Below are 23,522 nucleotides of genomic sequence, written 5' to 3' on the forward strand. Positions count from 1 at the left end.
TGATTCTCTCCCATAGTCTGCATTAGCGGCATAGGAAGCTAACTGCACATCTTTGTACACTTACCTATCCTGTCTTCCTGGGAATGCTGTAGAAAGCTCTTCTCTAACCCTTTTTCATTTGGTTCTTAAGGGGTAGAGGCCTCCAAATTTAGCCATGGATTCCAAGTTTGACAGGGTCCTCCCCTTCCTCCCAACCCTCACTTCCCACCTCCCACCTATAAGAAGAGCTGCTGTCCCTGATCAATTTGACTTGAGCCCCATTTCCTAGATAGCTGTGAGACCTAGGTTTGAAGCCCAGTACTAATAGTCCCTTGCATTGCCCATTTCTTTAACAAAATTAACCAAAAGGACCTGGGTTTTATCCCCAGGAGAAACAGCATCCAGGACAAGTTAATCTGATGAATTTTCATAAACATCCTATAATATTTCTTGCTTTTCATACCTTTTGGAATGTGGTAGACAGGAGAGGTTCTTTTATTTAAGAAGATGAACATTTTGCATATATATGTATTATACAACCACTGAAATCCTTCATTATAACCAGCCTCTCTTCCATCACTCTTGGTTCACCATGTCTTCCCTTATCTAGTTTCAGCTTCTTTCCTAATAATTCTTTCCCCCACTAGCATTCATTCCCCCCCCCAACCATCATTTATTGAATATTTCTACCATGCGCCTCCCTTTTCCCTGCCCCTAGCAATCAAGTGAACATTTCATTCTTTTTTTTTCCTTCCTGTGCTTTTTTGCTTGGTTCTGATTAATGAAAATTAAAGTTTTTGAATTTCCATTTTTATAGACTATTATGAAAACAACAAATTGTACTTTAGGAAAAGAGAAAATTTCATACAATAAAAATGCATAAGCATAGGCATGGGAATCATTATTATCTGGTTTGTCATTATTAACTATGGATTGTATACTTACTCTATTAATTCGCTATAACACTTACAAGTAAGAACCCTGGCTGCTTCCTCTAGTATATAAAAATTAATTCTGCTGTTTTCTTGTATATTCAAGAGCTTCAACTTTCCCAAAGCCTGAATATTTTCCAAGCATTTTTTTTGGAGGGGAAGGTAGGGCAATTGGGGTTAAGGGACTTGCCCAAGGTCACATGGCTAGTTTTGTGTGTATGTGTGTGTGTGTTTGTGTGTGCATGTGTGTGTGTGTGTTAAGTGTCTGAGGCCAGATTTGAACTCAGGTTTTCCTGACTCCAGGGCCAGAGCTCTATTCACTGCATCCCCTTCCAAGCATTTTCTAAGGATTTATTTGTTACACTACTCACAAGTCTGATATTATTTGACATATTCATTGCTATTCATCCAATCTCTATACTTCATTTGGTTAAGAACCTCCAAATTTTATTGTAAATAGGAACACTGTTAGCCTGCTCTTTCACTGGGAAGTTTTCCATAGGGAAAATTTAGGTTCAGGCTCTTTGCCAACTTCTTTTTAAATTGAATGGCCATTTTGCAGAAATTAGGCATTGAGATGGTAGAGGCTTAAACAGGTGCTTCCAAAATTGTCATAAATGAAAAGAAAAAGTATGTGAAACATGGGCTCTGAGGCAGAGCCAAATGGTGAAGTAAAGGTGGGACTCACCTGAGCTCTCCCCCAAACCACCACAAACTCCTTTAAGAAGTTATTGTAAACAAATTCTAGTACAGCAGAACCCAAAAAAGAGGGAATGAAACAAACTTTCAGTCAAAGACAACTTAGAATGTGGGAAGGTGAGGTCTGTTGCACCAGGGCAAGACAGGAGCACAATCTAGTAAAGGCTATGCCAGCACAGACCAGGTCCCAGTTAATCCAGAACAGACCTTGGGGCAACTGAATCACTGGCAGCAATGGTTGTTTCCAGGCCTCTCAAACCACAGACACCAAAGAACAATTTAGAAGGACAGCAGAAAAGATCTACTGCACCTGGGTGAGAGTTGAGAACAGTCCAGCAGAGGCTGTGCCAACAGAGCCCCAGCCCCCGAAAACCAGCAGCAAGTCTTGGGAATGACTGAATTAGCAGTGGCAACTGTTGCTTCTAGACTTCTCAGTCCACAGATAGAAAGGGGGTCAAATCACTGGCCACAAGTCAATTATAGGTGTTTCATTTGCTAACACTGAGACAAGACTTTGCTTTGCTTTGCTCATACTTAGATCTAGGCCGCAGTCCTAAGTGGCAATCCTAGGGTAAGGAGGAGCACCAGCATGGAAGAGCTTGCAACAACAGTGGAAGAGATGCATTCCTCACTGTGCCAGGGTAGAAAGGAATGCGTATGGTCACACACATACTAGCACACAGCCTAGGAGAGGAGTAAACACCTCTCCTTGGATCATACCACCTTGGAAGAACTAAAAGCTTACAGGCCCCTGGAAGTATCTCTGAAAATAACTTCAACAAACAAGTGAAGCTTGGGACAGTGCACCCTCCACCATGGAAGCAGAGTCCTACTTTAAGAAACATTTAAAGGCCAAGCAATAAGCTTAGGGAATGAGCAAACAAGAGAAAAAACCAACAAACTCTGACTATAAAAACTTACTTGGTGACAAGGAAGATCAAAACACACACTCAGAAGAAGACAATGAACTCAAAGCTTCTACATTCAAAGAGTCCAAGAAAAATATGAATTGGTTACAGGTCATGTAAGAGCTGAAAAATGATTTTGAAAATCAAGTAACAGGTAGAGGAAAAATTGGAAAGATAAATGAGAGTGATGTAAAAAAGTCATGAAAAAAATGACTCAACAGCTTGGTAAAGGAGACACAAAAAAATACTGAAGAAAATAACACCATAAAAACAGACTAGACCAAATGATAAAACAAGTAAAAAATGTCAATGAGGAGAAGAATGTCTTAAAAAACAGAATTGGCCAATGGAAAAGGAAGTCCCAAAACTCATTGAAAAAAATAATCCCTTAAAAGTTATAATGGAGCAAATGGAAGCTAATAACTTTCTGAGAAATCAAGAAACAAAAAACAAAACCAGAAAAGTGGGAAAAAAAATAGAGGACTATATGAGATATCTAATTGGAAAAAAAAATCTGACCTGAAAAATAGATCCAGGAGAGGTACTTTTAAAAAATTATTGGGCTACTTGAAAGCCATGAAAAAGGAAAAGAGCTGGGGCGGCTAGGTGGCGCAATGAGTAGAGTGCTGGCCCTGGAGTCAAGAGGACCTGTGTTTGGATCCGGCCTCAGATACTTAACACACACAAACAAAAAACCTAGCTGTGTGACCTTGGGCAAGTTACTTAAACCCAATTGCCCTTCAAAAAGAAAAAAAAAGCCTAGACCTAATCTTTTAAGAAATTATCTAGGAAAACTACTCTGATATTCTAGAATCAGGGGATGAAATAGAAATTGAAAGAATCCAACAATCACTTCCTAAAAGAGATCCCAAAATGAAAACTTCCAGAAATATTATTGCCAAGTTCCAGAGTTCCCAGGTCAAGGAAAAAATATTGCAAGCATCCAGAAAGAAGCAATTCAAGTATGATGGAGCCACATTCTGAATAATGCAAAATTTATCAGTTTCTACATTAAAGTATCAGTGGTCTTGGGATATGATAATCTGAAGGACAAAGGAGCTAGGACTGCAACCCAGAATACATACTTAGCAAAAGTGAGTATAATCTTTGGTTGGGGGGGGGGGAGGAGAAGATGGATATTCAATGAGATAGAGGAATTAAAGCATTCTTGAGAAAAGACCAAAGCTGAATAGAACATTTGACTTTCAAATGCAAGACTCAAGAAAAGCATAAGGAAAGGGAAATCATAAGGGACTTGATAAGGTTAAACTGTTTACATTCTTGCATGACAAGATGATATTTATAACTCATAAGACCTTTCTTATTATTAGGTGTAAAGTCAAGCACAAGCAGCTTTGCAGAAGAATGCTACTGTGAACAACTTTTTTTTTAAAGCAATTGAGGTTAACTAACTTGGTCAAGGTTACACTGCCAGTTATTTTGTATGGGTGCCAAGTATCTGAGGCCAGAACCAATCCCGGGTCTCTCGAAGCTTGGGCTGGCACTCTTACTCACTGTGCCACCTGGTCACCCCTGTGAACAACTTTTAAGATTCTGATTACATAATATAGTGAACACTCTATTTATTCAATAACAAATCAGAGCAAAACATTCGCAGTAAATCAAGGTACAACAGTCACAATGTTACAACTTATCACAGATAATAAAAATGCAGCATTCACAACAACTTATCACAGAAAATGGCCACATAGTTTTTACCACAGTGGTCACACAGTTTTGAACAAAGTATAAACATTTAGTCAATCAATCACTTAGTAACTCAATCATTCAATCAACTCAATCATTCAATCACCCTTAAGGAAGCTTGCCTCCTTAAGGGTCACAAAATACAATAGTCAAAGTTCTCAACTCATGGGACACACTAAGTTACAATATCAGTCACTACTCAGCACTCCCTTAAGGGGTAATGTAAAATACACAGGCCATCCACCCCTCAGTTACAAATAAGTTACAATCTTCTCAGTCAGTACACAGTATCCAAGTAAAGTCTTTTTCCAGCTTGACTTGGGGTAGTCTCTCAGATTCCCTGCATCCCCTTCCATGGTCCCAGCTCCTACCTGGATTGACCAAACTCACCTGGGTTCAAAGTCAGACAGCTCCCAGTTCCTTGTCCAGCTCTCCATACACTGCCTGTTCCGTGCTGAAGCTGGCAGTGTCCAGTCCACCTTAAATCCTTCAGAGTCTCTGTTCCTAGGAAATCAAGACTTAACGTAGCCACCAACAGGTTCATACCAAGTAACATTATCACAGTCATGCTTCCTCAATCTTTGGCAGCTCCCAGGAAAAGCTAATAGCTCCCCAGCAGAAGCTCCAGCTGGTTCCCAGAAGCAAAATCACTTTGCCCAGGTTCCCAAAATCAAAATCATTCTCTCCAGCCTCCTCAGCAGCAGCTGCTTCTGCCTCCAAGAAGCTTATCCCAAGGAGTTCTGATTCTTCCCTCACTTGGGCTTTTCCTTATATACAGTATTGCTCCTCCCTTTTCAGCCGCTGTTATGTCAGCAACAGGAGTTCATGCCTTTTGTTTCTTTAACAGAGGCTAAATTTGAAGGAGGTGCTAAGTACCTCTCTCTCGGCTTTCCAATACAAAAGATTCTTTACATTTCATTACCATTACATTAGGGTAGTTAGGATTATGTATACACAAAGGGTACAAGTAACTAACTTTAAAAAAAAAAAACTAGCAGTTAAACAGTGGGCAAAATTGCTCCTAACTATTGTTTTAATTTCCTCTTCATTAGTGGTGAATTTATCTTTTTCATTTTGGATACTGGTAGTTTGGTTTTCTTCTTTTTTTTTTAAATCAATTAACAAATTTTTTTTTTTTTTTTTTTTTTTTTTAATAAAACCATTTCTTAGTTTTATTTGTTAGTTCAGTAGTTTGTTGTTCTTTTTTTTTCTTTTTTACTTTTAGTTTTGTAAATCGCTCCTTTAATTTTCCAAATGTCTAATCTGGTATTTAATTAGGAGTTTTTAACTTGTGCTTTTTCTGCTCTTTTTAGTTGCTTGCCCAATTTCCTATTTTATTCATGTAATCATTTAGCTATAAGCAATTTCTCCTAAGAACTGCCTTGGCTGCATAAGCTTTGGTATGTTGTCTTATTATTGTGGTTCTCTTTGATGAATGTTTTTTTTTTTATTATTTGTTGTTTGACCCATTCATTCTCCCCCCCCCCCACACACACACACATTTATTCTTTAGGATTCAATTATTTAGTTTACAATATTTTTAGTATATTCTTACATGGCCCTTTATTATATGCAATTTTTATTGTATCATGATCTGAAAAAAAAGAGGCATTTAATATTTCAGCCTTTCTGTATTGCATTGTGAGGTTTTTATGCCATACGTAGTATATGGCCAATTTTTGTGTAGGTGCCATGTTCTGCTGAGGAAAAGGTATATCCCCATCTACCTCAATTCAGTTTTTTTTTTTTCTAGAGGTCTATCTTAGTTCACTTTTCTAACATTCTATTCACCTCCTTAACTTCTTTCCTGTTTATTTTCTTGATAGATGTATTTAGTTCTGAGAGGGAGAGTTTGAGGTCCTCCACTAGTATAGTTTTGTTGTCTATTTCTTTCTGTAACTCACTTGATTTCTCCCCTAAGAATCTGGAAACATACCACTTTCTGCATGTGTTTAGCATTGGTATTACTTCATCGTCTATGGTACCTTTTAGCAAGATGCAATTTCCTTCCTTATCACTTTAATTAGATATATTTTTTTTAGTTTACTTTGTCTGATAACTACCCCTGCTCTTTTTTTTAACTTCAGCTGAAGCATTATGTATTCTGCTCCATCCACTTACCTTTAAACTATGTCTCTGTTTCACCTTTACACTGTTCGTGTCTCTCTGTTTCAAGTGTATTTCCTGTAAATAACATATTGTGTGAGTACAATTTTTAATCCACTGTGCTATCTGCTTCCATTTTATGGGACAGTTCCTTCCTATTTTGTCTCTCTTGATGATAAGGCTGTGTGATTGCATTTTATAATTATTTGTTTTGAACAATAGAACATCTAAAATTTGAGAGACACTGCCCCTGATCTTCCACTAAGAACCATTGGAAGAAGGGAACAGATTTAATAAAATGTATATGTGTATCTGTGTTTCAGAAACTTCTGATAAGAAAACTGTGTCCCAAACCTAATAAAGATTCCAGTATTCTTTCCAATGAGGCATATTTTTCATCAAAGGTCAACAAAGTGCTTGTCAGGTTTAATCATAGGAAACACACACACATTTTGGAAGAGACAGTAAGAAATGGACCCTGACATAGAAACAAAGGCACAGACAAAGAGAGAAAACAAGATGAATCAAGAGAGATGGAGATAGAGAAATAGGCAAAAACAGATAGAGACAGAGGCAAAGGGAAGCAAAGGAGAAAGATAAGTTTATGAAGCAGAGAATTCCTAGCTCAGTACAATTATATACATATATTAAAATTAACTTCAACACTGTGACAAATGGAATCCTTAAAATAACCTTAAAGATATAAGAAACATGATTATTTCTGAAAAATATAGGGAAATAGATTACTATTTCTTGTCCATTCTTGACCAAATTGTCTTCCTAACACTTGAATGTCAGAGAGCATTCTTTGACATTGTGGAAATAATGTTACATTTGGAATCAGAAGACATGGGTTTGTTTGAATTCTGGTATTTCTGATCGCTAACACCATGACCTGGAATAAGACATTGATGTTTTCTGGGTCTGTTTCCTAGTATACAAAGTGAGGAGTTTGCACTAGATTAACCAAATTTTATGAGCTTTACTATCTTTAGAGATTATTTAGAGAATATTTAATATACTTCAGAGATTTACTATCTCTAGCATTAGTCATTAGAAGGAAAGATCAAAGATCGGGAGTGCTAGACTTCTTAGTTCAATGAAGAAGGAATAAGGAGTCAAGAGGTAGTCTTTAGAAAAAATGCATCTTAAAACTCTCACTAATGCAAGCCATCATAGCCTTTTTGTTTGACCCTTGGACGTTCCAGGAAGTGCTGCATTGGCTTTGCCTAGCTAACATTCCTGTAGTTTCTGTTTTCCTCCTGATATGTCTTGGTCTTGGAGAGAAATAAGATAGAATCAATGTGGTGTGGCAATAGATTGGATATGGGGGTTATATTGGGGAACAAAGGAAGAAGTGGAGGAAATCATTATTTCATAATAGAAATGAAGAAGGGAAAGAGGTTATTGTCATAATGGAATGGTTGGGTAACTGGGCATCATGTGAAGCTTACTTTTGTGTGAGCTGGATAGAGGAAAATTGAAGAGAGAGACAGAGAGAGAGACAGAGAGACAGAGACAGAGAGACAGAGACGTGGAGAGAGGAGAGACACAGAGATACGGAAAGAGACAGAGATGGAGACTGAGAAACAAAGAGAAGATAGATATACAAAGACAGATAAAAAAAATATAGTGACAGAGTCAGAGAGAGAGAGAGAGGGAGAGAGAGAGAGTCAGAGTCAGAGAGATCACAGTAAAATGGTAAATAGGAGAGGACAGGCACAAGGAAGAATTAGAAAAGTATGTAAGAAGGACAGTAGAGGTAAGGGAACATGCAAAACAAACTTGAATGTAGGAGGGAGATAGATAAAGACGACAAGAACCGGATAGGTAGAAATGGTAAAAAAAAAAAAAAAGTGAGATGAAGGAAGAGTAGTCAAAGTCAAAGAAAAGCTGAAAGAGAAGGAAAAAGTTTGTCACTTTTATAAATTTGTGTCAAGAAAACTCTGTTTTTGCCACCTTCTTATTTGTAAAGAGGGGGATGAGAACAAAGAGAAGAAAAAGTAGAAGAATAAATGGTGGAGAGGAATGCATAGTTAATAATCCATAATTGTGAATGTAAAGACATTAAGTGAAAGAGGATAGTATTGAGTAGGAAGCCGAATCTGACAATATATTGATTACAAGTAATATGCTCGAAACTCAAGATTTCAGAGAGCATCATCATAAGATATTTCCACCTGTCAGTGAAATATTACATATATGTTACCTCCTTCTTGGAAATGTGAATTCCTTGATATTATAGACTATCTTCCTTTATTTTTAGTTATTCCTACTGCATTTCCCTTTCTAATACTTTCTTTTGCATTTTGTTATGATTATATGGAAATGCTTTTGATTTTTGAGGGTTTATTTTTTTACTTGAAACTGATAAAACTATTACTTTTCTCAGAAAGTGTCTTTGCTGATTAGCTGAATTTTTCTAAGTAAATCATCTTATTATCAATATATAGTAATTATTTTATATTTTTATTCATCTTTATTCCCTATATTTATCTTAAAATTATATCAAATAATAAATGGTACACTGGGCATCCTTACTATGATCCAGTATTGATTAGGAAAGTTTGTATTATATTTCTACTGCATCCAATAGTGAATTTTGGTTTTGGATAGACACTTTTTATAGTATTTAAAAAGTGCTTACTATGCCTATAATTTATAAGATTTTCAGGATAAATGAATGCTATAGTTTGTCTAAGATTTTTCTGAATTTATTAGGATAATTTATTAGGATTTTAGGTATATATGTTTTTCATAAAATTATGTTGATTATTTCAATAATGTTGAACCCTATGTAAATTCTTGATATAAATACAATTTGGTCAGGAAAGATGATTTCTCAGAAAAAAAAGTGTCTTGGTCTGTTTAGCAAGATTATTTGTTAATGCATGAACTTGATGTATAGAACTCTTTGACTTTTTTCCTTACATAGTTTAGGTATTATTACTATATATTTTTCATTAGTAGAATATTACAGGGTACTTTCTTAACTTAATAAAAGTGTGTAACATATCAGGTAGTGCAGCGAGTAAGAACACTGGCTCCAGTGTCAGGATGACCTGGAGATTGAATCCCAAGCTCAGACACTTAGCACACAACCAGAAACACCTGGCTGTGTAACCTTGAGCAACTTATTTAACCCCAATTGCTTAGGGGCAGCCAGGTGGCTCAGAGATTAAGAGCACTGGCTTCAGTGTCAGGATGACCTGGGGATTGAATCCCAGGCTCAGATACTCAGCACCACACCCAGAAATAACTGGTCATGTAACCTTGAGCAAGTTACTTAACCCCGATTGCTTTTTTAAAAAAAGTGTGTGTAACATTGGTAATAATCATTCTTTAAAAGTTTGATAATATTCTCCTTTGACTGCACCAGATAATAGAAATATATTCTTTGGCATTTCCACTCCTGCTAGTTTTAGTTATTTTTTTTTCTTCTCTAATATTGCATTATTTTAGATTTATATTTGGTGTTCTGTTTGCCTGGTTAACTTGTATTAATTTTTTCATCTTTTCTTTTGTGTTCTTAGTTTTGGTAGTATATAATTATTCACAATAAATTCTGATCATTCTTTTTTACTCCTTTAATTTTTTCCCTTGATTTTGCTTTATTCATTTGTTTATCAGGTAACAAAAACAATGATTAAGTTATCTATTTTAATTAAGTATTTTATTCTTCCCCAGTTACACATAAAAACAATTTTAATACATGTTTTTAAAATTTTAAATTCCTAATTTTCTTCCTTTCTCTTCCCTCCAACTCCCCACTTTCCAGTGAGAAGGCAAGAAATTAGATAAAGTTTTACATGTGTAGTCATGCAAAACCTATCCATGACAGTCATATTGTGAAAGAAAACATAGAAAAAACTCAAGAAAAGTAAATAAAGTAAAAAGAACGCTTCAATCTGTATCCAGACATGACCAGTTCTTTCTCTGGGGTTAGATAGCATTTTTCGTCATTAATTCCTTCAGAGTTGTTTCGGATTATTTTATTACTGAGAATAGCTAAGTCATTCACAGATCTTACAATGTTGCTGTTACTTTTTACACAGAACATTTTATTTTGCATCAACCCTCTCCAGGTTGTTTTTTTTTTCTGAGACTGTCCTGCTTATCATTTTTTATACTACAATAATATTCCATAATAATGACATACCCCAATTTATTCAGCCATTCCCCAATTTATGTACATACACTCAATTCCTAATTCTTTCCCCCCCCAAAAAAGCTGCTATATATTTTTTGACCATATAGATCCTTTTCCTTTTTGAAAATCTCTTTTGAGATACATCCCTAGTACTGCTATTGCTATGGCAAAGGGTACACATGGGTTTATAGCCCTTTAGGCATAGTTCCAAATTGTTCTACAGAATGGTTAAATAAGTTCACAACTCCACCAGCAGTGCATTAATGTCTTTTATTTTCCCATATCCCTTCCAAAATGTGCCATTTGCCTTTTCTGTCCTATTAGCCAATATAATAGGAATGATGTAGTACCTCAGAAATGTTTTAATTTGCATTTTCCAATCAATAATAAGTTAGAGCATCCTCTCACATGGCCATAGACATCCTTGATTACCCCCTGCCCCCCCAAAAAGGTGATCATTTCAACTGATTCACCTGGAAACCACTCTCATCCTTACAAATTTGATTCAGTTCTTCACATGCTTGAGAAATGAGGCCTTCATCAGAGAAATCCACTTCAAAAATTTTTTTTTTCACATTTTCTATTACTTACTACATTTCCCTCCAACCTGTGCCATGCCGTTTATTCTATTCTCTCTACTTTCACCCTGTCCCTCCTCAAAGTGTTTTGATTTGTTTTCTCCCCAAATTCGCAGTCCCTTCTATCACCCCCAGCCTTTTTATCCCCTTCATCTCCTACTTTCCTGTAGAATAAGATAAATGTCTCTACCCAGTTGTGTTTGTATGTCAATTCTGAAGAGTCCTGCCAACCTTCCAAGTTGTCTTGGACTGAAATTTGTTTCTTTCTGCCTTTTTTTCTGTGTTCTGCTGCTCTAGAATTTTAGTCATTTTTAAAGGTATTTGGATGGGCTTGGGGGAAAACTGAAGGGAGACATTGCCTTTACTCTGCCATCTTGATTCCACCTCTAAGTTGCCTACTTTATGACAGGCATTGCTTTGGGTTCTGGAGGTACAAAGGCAAAAATAAAATAGTCCTTTTTCTCTAATCTATTTCAAGAAATTACAAATGAATCTCATAATCTATTGAGAGAGATAACATGCAAAAAAATCTAGGTTCAAACATTATTTATACAGAGTAAGTTGGAGATAACTGTGGAGGGAAGACACTAAGATTAAGGAGGATAAGAAAGACTTCTTGTAGAAAGTGAAATTTTAGGTAGGACTTGAAGGAAATCCTAGAGTCTAGGAGGCAGAGATGACAAGGGAGGGAACACGAGGTGAGGAGATTGGCCAATGAAAACTTTTGGAGTCCTGAGATGGAGTAAGGAACAGAAAGGAGAATTGTTTAACAAATATTTGGATTACTTGACACAAAGTGTAAGAAAATTTTAAAAATAAGGTTGGAAGGGGGTCACATAGTGGCGTGATTTAAAAATTAAAAGAGAGCATTTTATTTTGATTCCATAAAGAATAGAAAGACATTTTTGCTTTGATATTCAATTCATTAATCCCTTCCTTTTTTTTTTTCATTTCATTAATGAAGGTAAGGAAATTAGGTAGGGAATTTTTTTTCCCCCTGAGAATTTCCTTAGCAGCTTGTCAGGAGTTTTGGTGTGCTATTTAATCATTACATTTCCTATAACTATTATTTCCATAATTTGTTATTTAACCCACCCATTATCTAAGATTTTGATAGTTGTCTCTTTTTGTGTGTATAGATTATATTTAGTTTTTTATGGATACATTATTTAGTTGTAAACTTTTATCCTTTCCCTTTTGCAATATATTGCAATTTCTCCTCTCCCTAAGCAGCAGCTGCTCAGTCTTATCTGATCCTTATTGTAACTGGTTGATATATAATATAGTATTTTTTTTTCTGAACCAATAGTTCTGAATTTTGGCTAAATGCTCCTGGGAGTTTTCATTTCAGAGTTTCTTTACAAGGGTGACTGGTGTATGTTTTCAATTTTTACTTTTCCCTGTTTCTCAATTCCCTAATAAGTTTTCATTTGTAATTTCTTGAAATAAGTTATACAGACTTTTAAAAAATTATTATGGATTTTTAAATAGTACAATCATTTTAGATTTTCTTTCCTTAAACTGCTTCCAGGTCAGCTCAATTTTTTATGCTTTTTTTTTGGAGAGCAATTGGGGTTAAGTGACTTACCCAAGGTCACAGGCTAATTTTTATGTTAAGTATCTGAGGCTGGATTTGAACTCATGTCCTCCTGACTCCAGGGCCAGTGCTCTATTCACTGCAACACCTAGCCACCCCTGAATTTTTTAAATCATATTTATTACATTTCCTTTTTTACAAAAAATATCTGGAGGATTGTTTTTAATATTTCATGTTATTTTATTGAGTCATTTTTTTCTGTGTTATCTATTCAGAGTTTCAAGGCAAATTCAGCTCTTTGGTGAGGATTCCCACTTTCTGTTCTAAAGTGTCAACTTTTTTCATCAATTGTTCCACCCTGACTTTCTGCTTTAATTTCCTTGTTTAAATTTCTTGTTTAATTTCTTTTAGCTACTCTTGCTATCTCTTAAATCTGTATATCTTCTGTGAGATCTACCTAGACGTCTTGTCAATATCTTCCTTGGGGTTCATCCCTCGAGTGTCCCTCAATCGAAAGTATTCCTTTTTGATAGAATATAGTTTGATTATCTCATCCCCTTCACTAGTTCAGTTAGGATTACTGAACCTGAACTAATCTTCACAGTTGAATAATGCAGGCAAGGCTTGAGCTGGATTTTACCTAGAAAGTGTCTCCTCAAGATAGGCTGTAACTATTAGTGTCAGTCTGGGAACACCTGGAATGCTCCAAACCTGTCTTCTTTAGATGAGCTCATTAAGTCAAAGACTCCAGGGAAGGCTTGGGCTGGGTTCAGTCAGGGAATGATATACTGGAATGACCAGAAGCCTTTCAGTGCTGCCTGAACTCCCAATTGTGCCATTGATCTACCCTTACTTGTCTATTTCTGGGTCTTAGCCAGGTTCCTGGGTGCCTTTGCTTATTCCATGATCAGATTAGAGAATTTAAGGTTGATTCTTTTTTTTTTTTAATTTTCCCCTTAGTTGTGCATCTCTAATCCTTGCTAATATATTTGAGGCTGGACTCTTCTCTATCCTAGTACACTGCCATATCCAAATACCATTTGGGATTTCCCTCTAAGATTACATTCACTTAACCCTAAAGAGATCTGGTATGCAGGCAGTTGTTTTTAATGTTTTCTCTTCCATTTACATGTGAGCTCCTTGTGAGTGGGAAGGGGTTTCTTGGTTTGTTTCTTTGTTTTACTTTCTAAGCATCTCTAGCTTTTTGCACATTATGTGACGCAGTCAACTCTCAATAACTGTTTGTTGATTTGGCTATGATACTTGCAACAGTTCCTAGTTCTCTTATGATTTTACCTTGCCAGGACTTATAATGTGCCAAGATGACTACCAATTCTAAAGGCCAATAATTGGTGTTAGTGGAACAAGTCCATTTTGAATTCATGGGATTCCATCATTTGGAAACAAAAAAGGCAGAAAATTGTGACCTCATTCCAACTGCATGATTTAAATAAGAGTCTATATCCCTGAGAATTTTGTATGGATCCAGCACCAGACAGAACATGTTATATTATATATCTATCTACAATGCCAAATACCTCCCTGACCTTAAAGGAAACAATTCAAAATCAAAGTCAAGTTTTCAGATGGGAGTGGGGAAGATTATCTTCAGGATCTAGAGAGTGACAAGCAAAGATATTAGGAAGTGAGTATGAAAGGTCACAGGCAAGTTGTCAAAGCAAAGTCAGAAGACAGGACTTGGAGGTAATGGGGTGTCAGTTGATGACTAATGATATTGTCATGGTTTTATGAGCATGTTCCTAACAATTTTTCCCATCTTTTCTAGCAATAAGAGCACTGGTCTTCTGTCAGCAGTTGTGGTTTTAAGACCTTGAACTTCATATATAATTCATCAGATTATTTAGCAATTCAATTAAATTTAATAAACATTTATTAAGTGCCTGCTATGTTCTAGGAACTAAGCAAAATGCTAGGGATACAAATAAAAAAATAACAGAAAGTTCCTATCTTCAAGGAACTTCCAATGTATTGGGAGAAGACAGCACAAAAAGAAGATGAAAAGGCAGGTGGCACCCAGCACTAGGACATGTATTTGCATGTAGTTTAAGCCAAGGATGGCTGTTGATGGAGAATGATTCTACCAGGATGATCATGAGCCCTCAATAAAGGAAAGCTCTATGAGGCATTTAGTGCTCTACCTTTCAGGTGAGTTGAGAAAGAATGGAGTATCAAAACCCTAGTCCATCTTAATGGTGATGAGATTGCAGGGGCAGGAGAGGGGGCATATTGATCCATGGAGTTAAAGTCAAGTAGAGTTGTTGATGGAAAATACAGTATATTATAACTTTAGAATTCAAGAGGCAAAGAAGTCATCTACTCCACTTTCCTAATCTTACACATGAGGAAACAAAGATCTCATTCATGAAATGAAATGACTGGCCTATGATCACACATGTATTTAACATTAGAGGTGACATTTGAACTCAGATTGTTTGTAAGATACTGGGAAAGGATTTTCTCTGATGCTCAAGGTTTTTCAAATTTACAGCTTAGACAATAATACACATATGTATATTATCTGTCTCACAGGACTGTTGTGAGAAAGCACTCTGCGATTCTTAAAGCATTCTGTAAATGGAATTATTCCTTCCTTCATATCTTTTGGAATGATCTGGCTTTAATCATTTAATTCCAACCTTTCTATAAATAAATCTTCTGTATTTTTCAATTTTTGAAATGCTATGAATATTGGTCTTTAATTCTCCTCTCCATTTTCTAATGATTTCAAATTTATATTTATATTTCAATTCACTGTCATGTCTCTTTATTTTGGAAGGAGAGATGGATGACAGAATTGATTTCTGGGTTTTTCCAGCCTCATCAACATGAAGACTTTTGTGGTACTTTTCTGAGATAGATAGAATCAAGATATCTATTTTCACAAAATTCCTATTTTAGTGAATGGATGGCATGTTTAAAATGTAGGTATGGTCCTGTTATAATGCCTTTTAGTGTCATGTTCAAATTTATTCTTTCTTCCACTCTGATACTTAACTTGACTTTTGCTTTAAGCAGTAGATAATCTGACCTCAAATAGAGTGATAATTCTGAAGTAAATGTTGTATCTTTTGCCAAATACAGTAAATGTAATGTTTTATGATGTCACAGCTAGTACCTTGTATCTTCTTAAATTAAGTGTTCATTTTATAAATTAGTGAAGTTTCTCAGTCTACAAAATTTTGGTTTTCTTATTACTTGATGCTAATTCATATTTTACAATGTAATTTTTCAATCTCCATGTATTATTATATTGAAGTGATCAAATATTAGTGTATGTCTACCACATAATCCCTCCAAATCCCTGAAACTTTTCATTACCCCAAGTTCACTGAGGGCTGTTTGCTGGCAATTATAACTATGTAATTACAGCTCTAACCCCAAAACATTATTTTCCTTTACCAATAGACCAGACAGGAGCCATAAATCACATAGTAAAGTTATTTAATGATAGAATTCAGAAGTAATGGAGAAAATCGAGTAAAAAACAATTTTCAAGTCTCCATATAAAATTGTTACAGTCATACAAAAAAAAAATCTCATGGTGGTGATGATGGATAATTCATACTCCAAAGTGATGAAGGGAGTCATCATACTTTCTGTGCCTAAATGAGATTTGACTCAACCTCCATAAGTACACAATTCAATCTCTAGAGATGATGAAAAATCCTCTGGAGAGTCATTGCTCCCATATGCTAGCTGTGGCTTCAAAGAGAGCAGAGGGATTTTTGTTGATCTTTTGTGACACTTCCCTAGGTTACCAGGTCTGGGGAAGCTTTAAAAAAAATCAACAAATATTTTCTTTAAAAAAATAAAGATGCTTCACCACATCAGACTGAAAAAGAGTTTTAAAAGGGTCTCTTAAGATATTTTTATACATGACTTACTCCAAGTGGAATGCTATGTCTTCAAACATTACTTCTTACAATTGTGGTCCATGAATCCCTCTCAGTTCTGTAGTAATGCCTCTGGCAGGAAGTCATTTGATAAGCCTCCAAAGAGTACTTCCTGACATCAGAAAGTGGGGGCATATCTCATGACTTTTATACCTTTTCCATGTTTCTATGGAAAAGATCTATGCCAGCTTGATGGTATATTTTGAGCCTACTGTTGAATTCTCCAAAAAATTACTCTCTCCTTTTTCTACAAGAGATGTTTGCCACATATTCAAGTTATGCCTTTCATCCTTCTGTTTATGTTTTCCATGAATAGCATAAGACAAGGAAATAACAATAGCTACTCTGGACAGAATATATTAAGATTTACAAAGTGCTTTAGTAACACTATCTCATAAAATTCTCTGGACAACCCTTGGATGTAGATGTCATTATTATACCTATTTCACATAACAGAAAACTGAGACAGGCAGTCGTTAAGTGATTTAAAATGTCTGAAGTAACATTTGAACTAATTTTCCCCCTGATTCCAGGTCCAACACTTCACCCACTACACCACCTATTTAGCCATGACAAAGTATCCTAGGAAATGATAATTCTTGTTTCTTCAGGGAATTGGATGAAATGAATTCTACCAACTACTTTAAGTTGTCTCTTTAAAAGGAAGATTTGACATGGCATTCTATTCAGCTGCAAAAGGATTTTATTCCTAGCTCTGATTCCTGGTTACCTGTATTACCTAGGGAAAGTTACTTAAATTCCATTGGCCTCACTTTCTTTATACATAAAATAAAAGAAGTTGAACTAAATAACCACTAAGGTTCTTTCCAGCTCCAAAATCTAGGATCCCATGAATATGATGTGACATCCATTACCTTGTGAGTATCATAGTAGAATTTCAAGGGCAATGCACTGCACTTGTGTATTCAATATATATGTTGAAAAGATGAGTACCATTAGAGAAAAAAAGGTAAGTGTCTAGCAGGAACTTTGTTGTGAAGAGTAATAATTTACTGTTTTAGATATTACCACATATCTTCCTATGTATTCTGAGCCAGGTCTAATAAAGTCTAGTTGAGTGGTGCAAGCTCATAATTGGAATGTAATGATGCACTCGTGGGCCATAAAATATCTAACACAAAAAAGGTTAGCCAACAACAAAAAGGATCAATAAGAATAAAGCATTGATTTTGTTGGTCATGACTCTTCTCTGTTTCCCTTTTGTCAGTACAGAAACACCCTATCAGAGAAGTAAGCCAACTTCATAGCTGGAGATTTTTATCCATAAGGATAGACAGACTTCTTAAAATATAACACACACACATGAAAAAAATTAATTTTAAAATATTTTGATAAATAAACATTAAAACCATATAATACATATGTACATACACATAAATATGCAAATATATGTATAATACATAGTTACATACATATGTGTATGCATATGTATGAACTGCACTACTATGACTTTCTTTGTAAAGTACTTCTAACATTAAATATTTCTTTTTTTTTTCTTTTTGGAGGGCAATTGGATTTTAAGTAACTTGCCCAAGGTCACATGGCTAGGTTTTTGTGTGTTTTAAGTGTTAACTGAGGCTAGATCCGAACTCAGGTCCTCCTGACTCCAGGGCCAGCACTCTACTCACTGCACCCCCTAGCTGCCCCACATTAAATATTTCTGTCTTTCATCAAATTTGCTTAATTGCAGACTATGAACTTCATGGTTATTTTAATTGACATTATTCATATTATTAGTAATTTGGAATACAATATCTATTGTTGGCATTTAAATATGCAAATGGATCTGTGTTCTCCTTGATTTGGGAACTCATTACAAAGATAGAGATTTCCATACATTTATTCCTTCTTATGGTTTTTCTCCTCTTAAGTTTACTATAGGGGTGCACCTAACCTATTGAAGACCTTTCCTTCTTCTGACATTGTGAAGGTACTTGTAGAATGTTCTAGTTGGTGACCTTCTATCTCCCATTCTTGACATGTGATGAGTCATGAGATCATGACATGAGATGATCATCATCTCTTTCTAGAAAACATTTCCTTAATGATAGATTTTACTCCCATTCTTTAACTCTTGCCTTTGATAGCTGTTGTAGTTTGTTGATACCATGCATTTTTCTATTATCTCTTTGTGACATCCATTTACGTTTCTATAGAGTCTTGTATTCTATGATATGTTGTCATACAGAAACACTGGTGGAATGATGATGATAATGATGATGATAAGAAAACAGTGTTATTCAATCAATTAATATTTATTAAGTGTTTTCTATGTGCCAGGCAATGTTCTAACCACCAGATACTTTAAAAAGAAAAAGAAAACAAAAGACAGTCCCTGGTCTCAAGTTGCTTATAATCTAATAGGAGAAATAAAATGTATACAAATATATACACATCAAGTTATATACAAGATAAATAGGAGTTAACAGAGGTAAAGCACTGAAATTGGGTTAAGTAAGGCTTCCTCTGGATGGGGTGGGATTTTAGTTGGGATTTTAAGGAAGTTAGGGATGTCAGTAGTTAGAGGAGAAGAGGGAAAACATATCAGACATTGGGGGCAGGCAGAGAACATACCCAGAGCTGTCTTGTTGGTGAAACTGACCAGAATTCTAGTGTCAATGGATCCAAAAGTATGTGTCTGGGAATCTGGTGTAAAAAGACTGGAAAGGTAGGAGTATGCTGGGCTTATTAAAGATATCAAAGGGGTTTTGCAAGTACCTGAAAATAATTTAATCTACTTTCTCTTCCTCTAGTTAAAATACAGGTCTAATGGTCATCTGTCACAGATATACATACTGGTGGGAAGTTATATTAGTTTTCCCTTCCCTTTCCTTACCACACCCCATGCTACTCAAATGAGAAACCAAGTCTTAGAGAATTTAATTCCCTTATGTCTAGAATTCCTTCCCTGAATCCCAAAGACCTGATTGGTGGTTGCTGCAGTCAATCACTACCTCTAGAACTAACATGTGCTTCTTCATTTCTTTCCCCAACCAAAACTGCTGTTATTCGTTCTTCTAAGATATTCACCCATAATGACTCTACTCACTGCAGTCTTCCAAACCAAAATCAAGGAATGGGGAACCTGTGCCATCAAAGACACAAGTGGCCCTCTAGGTCCCCAAATGTGGCCCTTTGATTGAAACCAAGCTTCATAGAACAAATCAAGGGGACCTAGAGGCCATATGTGGCCTTGAGGGCACAGGTTGCCCACCCCTTCTTTTCACTACTTGCTCTATTAGAAAAGGTAATTTCTATGTGGAGAGGGATAGCCTTAATTACTCTGTCTGCATTGCTACTGATTAGCACATAGCAATCACTTTATGAATGTTCTTCTTCATTAATTCTTTAACTCGTTCAATCCAATGCATGTCATCATATGGCCAAAAAAAATCATCCACTTGGTCATTTCTGTATAGATTGTCAGGCCAAAATTTTGAGATGTTATGAACTTCTTTCAGGAGACTGCAATGATTAAAAGTTTGATTTAACTAGCACAAAGTCATCTGTAAACAGAAGCATTTGAGCGATCACATTACATATAAACCTAGATACACATATATAGCACATAGCACAAAGAAATGTACTCCATCTCCCTTACTGTACTTCTTCTACAAAGATAAAAAAAATCACCAAATCTACTTTTGATCAGGATATTAAAAAGGATTTATTTTTTTCCCAATCCAAGTTAGTGTAATAAAACAGTCACAGAAGGTTGTTGACACTGGGATTAGGGTCTGGCCAGGAACATTGCATAAAACATTCTAGCAACTGGGGACAAAAAAAGGACCAAGTTATAAACAGAGTGGAATATACTAGTGCAAGAAGAGGTCCCAGGGTACACTAGTGCAGAACACAGTAACATATGCCATAAAGCAACTCGCTACCCAGTTCTGGGTTGCAGATTCGGGGTAGAGATAGGAGAATGTGTCTAGGGGTAAAAGGAAAGGATCAATCACGTAAGACATAATTGCAAGGAACAAGTTAAGTAGCAAGCAGTGATTCTGTAGTTCTGGTCTCAGCAGCAAAGCAGGCACTCATCTTTATTATCAAACCTAGATTGAAGCCTGTAGCAAAATAGAAATGTCAGGAATACTAGACCAGAGAGGCGCCTGTGGCTTGCTTGCTTCAAACTCTGGAGATTCTTTATAGGTTGCTAACTCACAATCTGGGACAAGTATAGAAGAACTTGAAGAGTTCCGACCAGGAGGGCAGTGAGTAGACTTCCCCAGATCATATATGTGTGTGTGTGTGTGTGTGTGTATGTATATATATATATATATATATATATATATATATATATATATATATGTGTGTGTGTGTGTGTGTGTGTATATACCACTTGTTGGTCAGTTGTTTTTCAGGCATGTCTAATTCTTTGTGACCACGTTTGATGTTTTCTTAGCAAAGATAATTGAGTTGTTTGCCATTTCATTCTCCAACTCATTTTACAGATGAGGAAACTGAGGCAAACAGTCACTTGCCTGAGGTCACACAGCCAGTAAGTGTCTGGGGCTGAATTCAAACCCAGATTCTCCTGCCTACAAATCCAGTATTCTATCCATTGCACCATCTGTAGCTGTCCCTGCAAAAACTTACCCAAGAAAATAATTCACCAAAATAAGATTAATGCAGAAGTTAAGTTTATGAGACATTAAAAAATACAAAAATGTCAAAAGACTGAAACAATGAAGGTAATTGATGACAAAAATTTAGACTGTACATTGGATTTCTTCTAACAGAGTTGTCAAAACCCTTGACAATCATACATCATCTTGTTTTGTTTGAGTGTGTGTGTGTATGTGTATGTTTTCCTGGAGATGATCTGTGAATATCTTTCAATTTTTTTCAGTTGTTTTCTGTATTTAGATCTGGGAAGCTTTCTTACATTAATTTTTTTCTTTATGTTATTAAGATTGTTTGACTTGTTATATTCTTCTGGAAGTCCTCTGATCCTCAAATAGTTTTCATGAATACTATCTTCAATATCACTGTGCTTTGGCTATATAGAGATAATGTATTCTTTTATTGTTATAATTTTTTCTCTTCTTTCAGATTGTTCTTCACCTCAGTATATTTGTATTACTAATATTTTGTTCTTTCCTTTGCTTCTTCAGAGAGACTTACCACAAAGGAATATTTTTTTTTCTTCCTAATTACATCTCATGTGCAGACCATGAATTCTGCTATTTGTTCCCTTTTAACTCCTTTAATGAGTCTGATTTTTTCTTTCGAATCACTCTGACATATCACATTGCAGTTCCATGGTCTCTTAGGACTTCACAGGGTTCTCTATGTCACATCTGATTTTGCTTCAATTTTCTTTGTCTCACAATACTTCAGAAAGATTTTTCATTTCTTGTATGTTTCAGTAATCATTTTCCATCACAATAGTATTATCATTTATGTTGATTTATCTATCTGCACTCTATTTTAACTGGTTTTATTTTATTTTTGCCCTTTGTTGGTTTTAATCTTATAGCCATTTATTCACCATGTTGTTTACTTTGTGACTTGTTACAATTTGAGGTTGGCTTTACTCTTGTGATTTGACTTCAAAGATTTCTTCCTCCCAGGTGAGGAAATTTATTTTTCTCTGATTTTAGTGCCTGGGCAAAGTAAGTTCTAGAGGTGAGAAGGGGAAAGGACTGATGCCACTTGTCTCTCATTTCCCTTTCCTTTACATCCAGTACAGCCAGACAAGGTGGCCTCTGTACTAGTGTCCTTGTTACATTCATTATCTACTAGACTTTGAGTAATGCAAGGGAAGCGTACACTGGCAAGTGTTGTAAGGAAAAGAAATCCCAAGAGTCCAAATCACAAGCACATTGTTTGACTTCTGTTTCCCTGCCAGATTATAAAGACTGGCATGAGAGGGGTGCAATGCTTAACATCTTCAGCCTAATTCACAAAGTTACCTTGTTGTACTTCATGCTTTTTATTTTATGAAAACATATGCAATTGTTCTCACTCTGGTATATATAATTCCCCATTTTTTTAGAGTTAATGCTGATGAAAATAAAGATCTTTCTTACTTGTTGGTCACTGGACCTGGTCAGTAATACAATTTTATTCATTCCTTTGTGTTAATTATCAGAATTCCTTTGAAGAAGGTTATTTTGTTTCTTTTCTCTTTCAAAGGATCTTGAATGATTTTGATTTATGAATAGGAGATGTCTTATCAACAAAGAACCTATAAGATGGAATTTAGCTCTAACAATTAAAATACTGTTTGACAGTGGTACCATACAAGAAGTACAATGGAATCTTGGAGAAATACAACAGAAGATGTAACCCATTTTAACACTTGTAAATGTCTTTAGTACCATCATTGGGGATCAGTTTATATATAGATTACTTGCATAAAGATTTTTTTGGATGGAAAGCAAGCATATAGGTTATTAGTTATTCTTTTTGAATGATTGTTTGCTCCATTCATATTTAAAGGTATAATTGTTAGACTTACATTCTCCTCTATTCAAAAAAAATCCTCTTTTAAGTCAATCATTTTTTTTTCTGATTCCAGTTTTTCTTAAATCACTTTGATGCTATGAGACTTTTGGATAAGGACATTTGAAAAGTTTATAATAAGCCTAGTTCTTCCACACGGGCCCTGGCAAATACTAAACCTGAAAAAAGCAATTATAAGGAGCACAAAAAAGAAGCAGAAGTAAGCCATTTCTTCTAATATAGAAATGCATCCCCCCCAAAATGCCCAGAAGTCCTCAAAGGATGGGAGAGGATTTATGCCAGGGAAGGCAGCAAAGCTTTTTTTTTTTTTTTCACAAATGCAAAAATTGGCATAAGTAGTTGTGAGTAATTCTACAAATAGACCAGCCAGCATTCTGAAGAGAAATGTTATAAGCCAGTATGAGCTCTAGTAATAATGGACTTGATCCTGGCCCAGATCTGTCAGAACGGAGGAAGAGGACAGAGACACTCTGCTTATGTCACTGTATAAAGGAGATAGATCCAACAGTATACTCCACAG

The 23,522-nt window shown here is 35.6% G+C and overlaps 1 pseudogene; it reads left to right on the top strand.

Annotated features, from left to right (window-relative positions):
- Nucleotides 1-23,522, top strand: part of LOC138156694 (protein PAT1 homolog 1 pseudogene) — a 195,872-nt pseudogene that overhangs the window by 115,866 nt on the left and 56,484 nt on the right.

Source organism: Petaurus breviceps, unplaced genomic scaffold (genome assembly GCF_028583685.1).
Source record: "Petaurus breviceps papuanus isolate PSGF00001 unplaced genomic scaffold, PetGlider_PUasm1.0 156, whole genome shotgun sequence".
In the NCBI taxonomy this organism is placed as follows: Eukaryota; Metazoa; Chordata; class Mammalia; order Diprotodontia; family Petauridae; genus Petaurus; species Petaurus breviceps.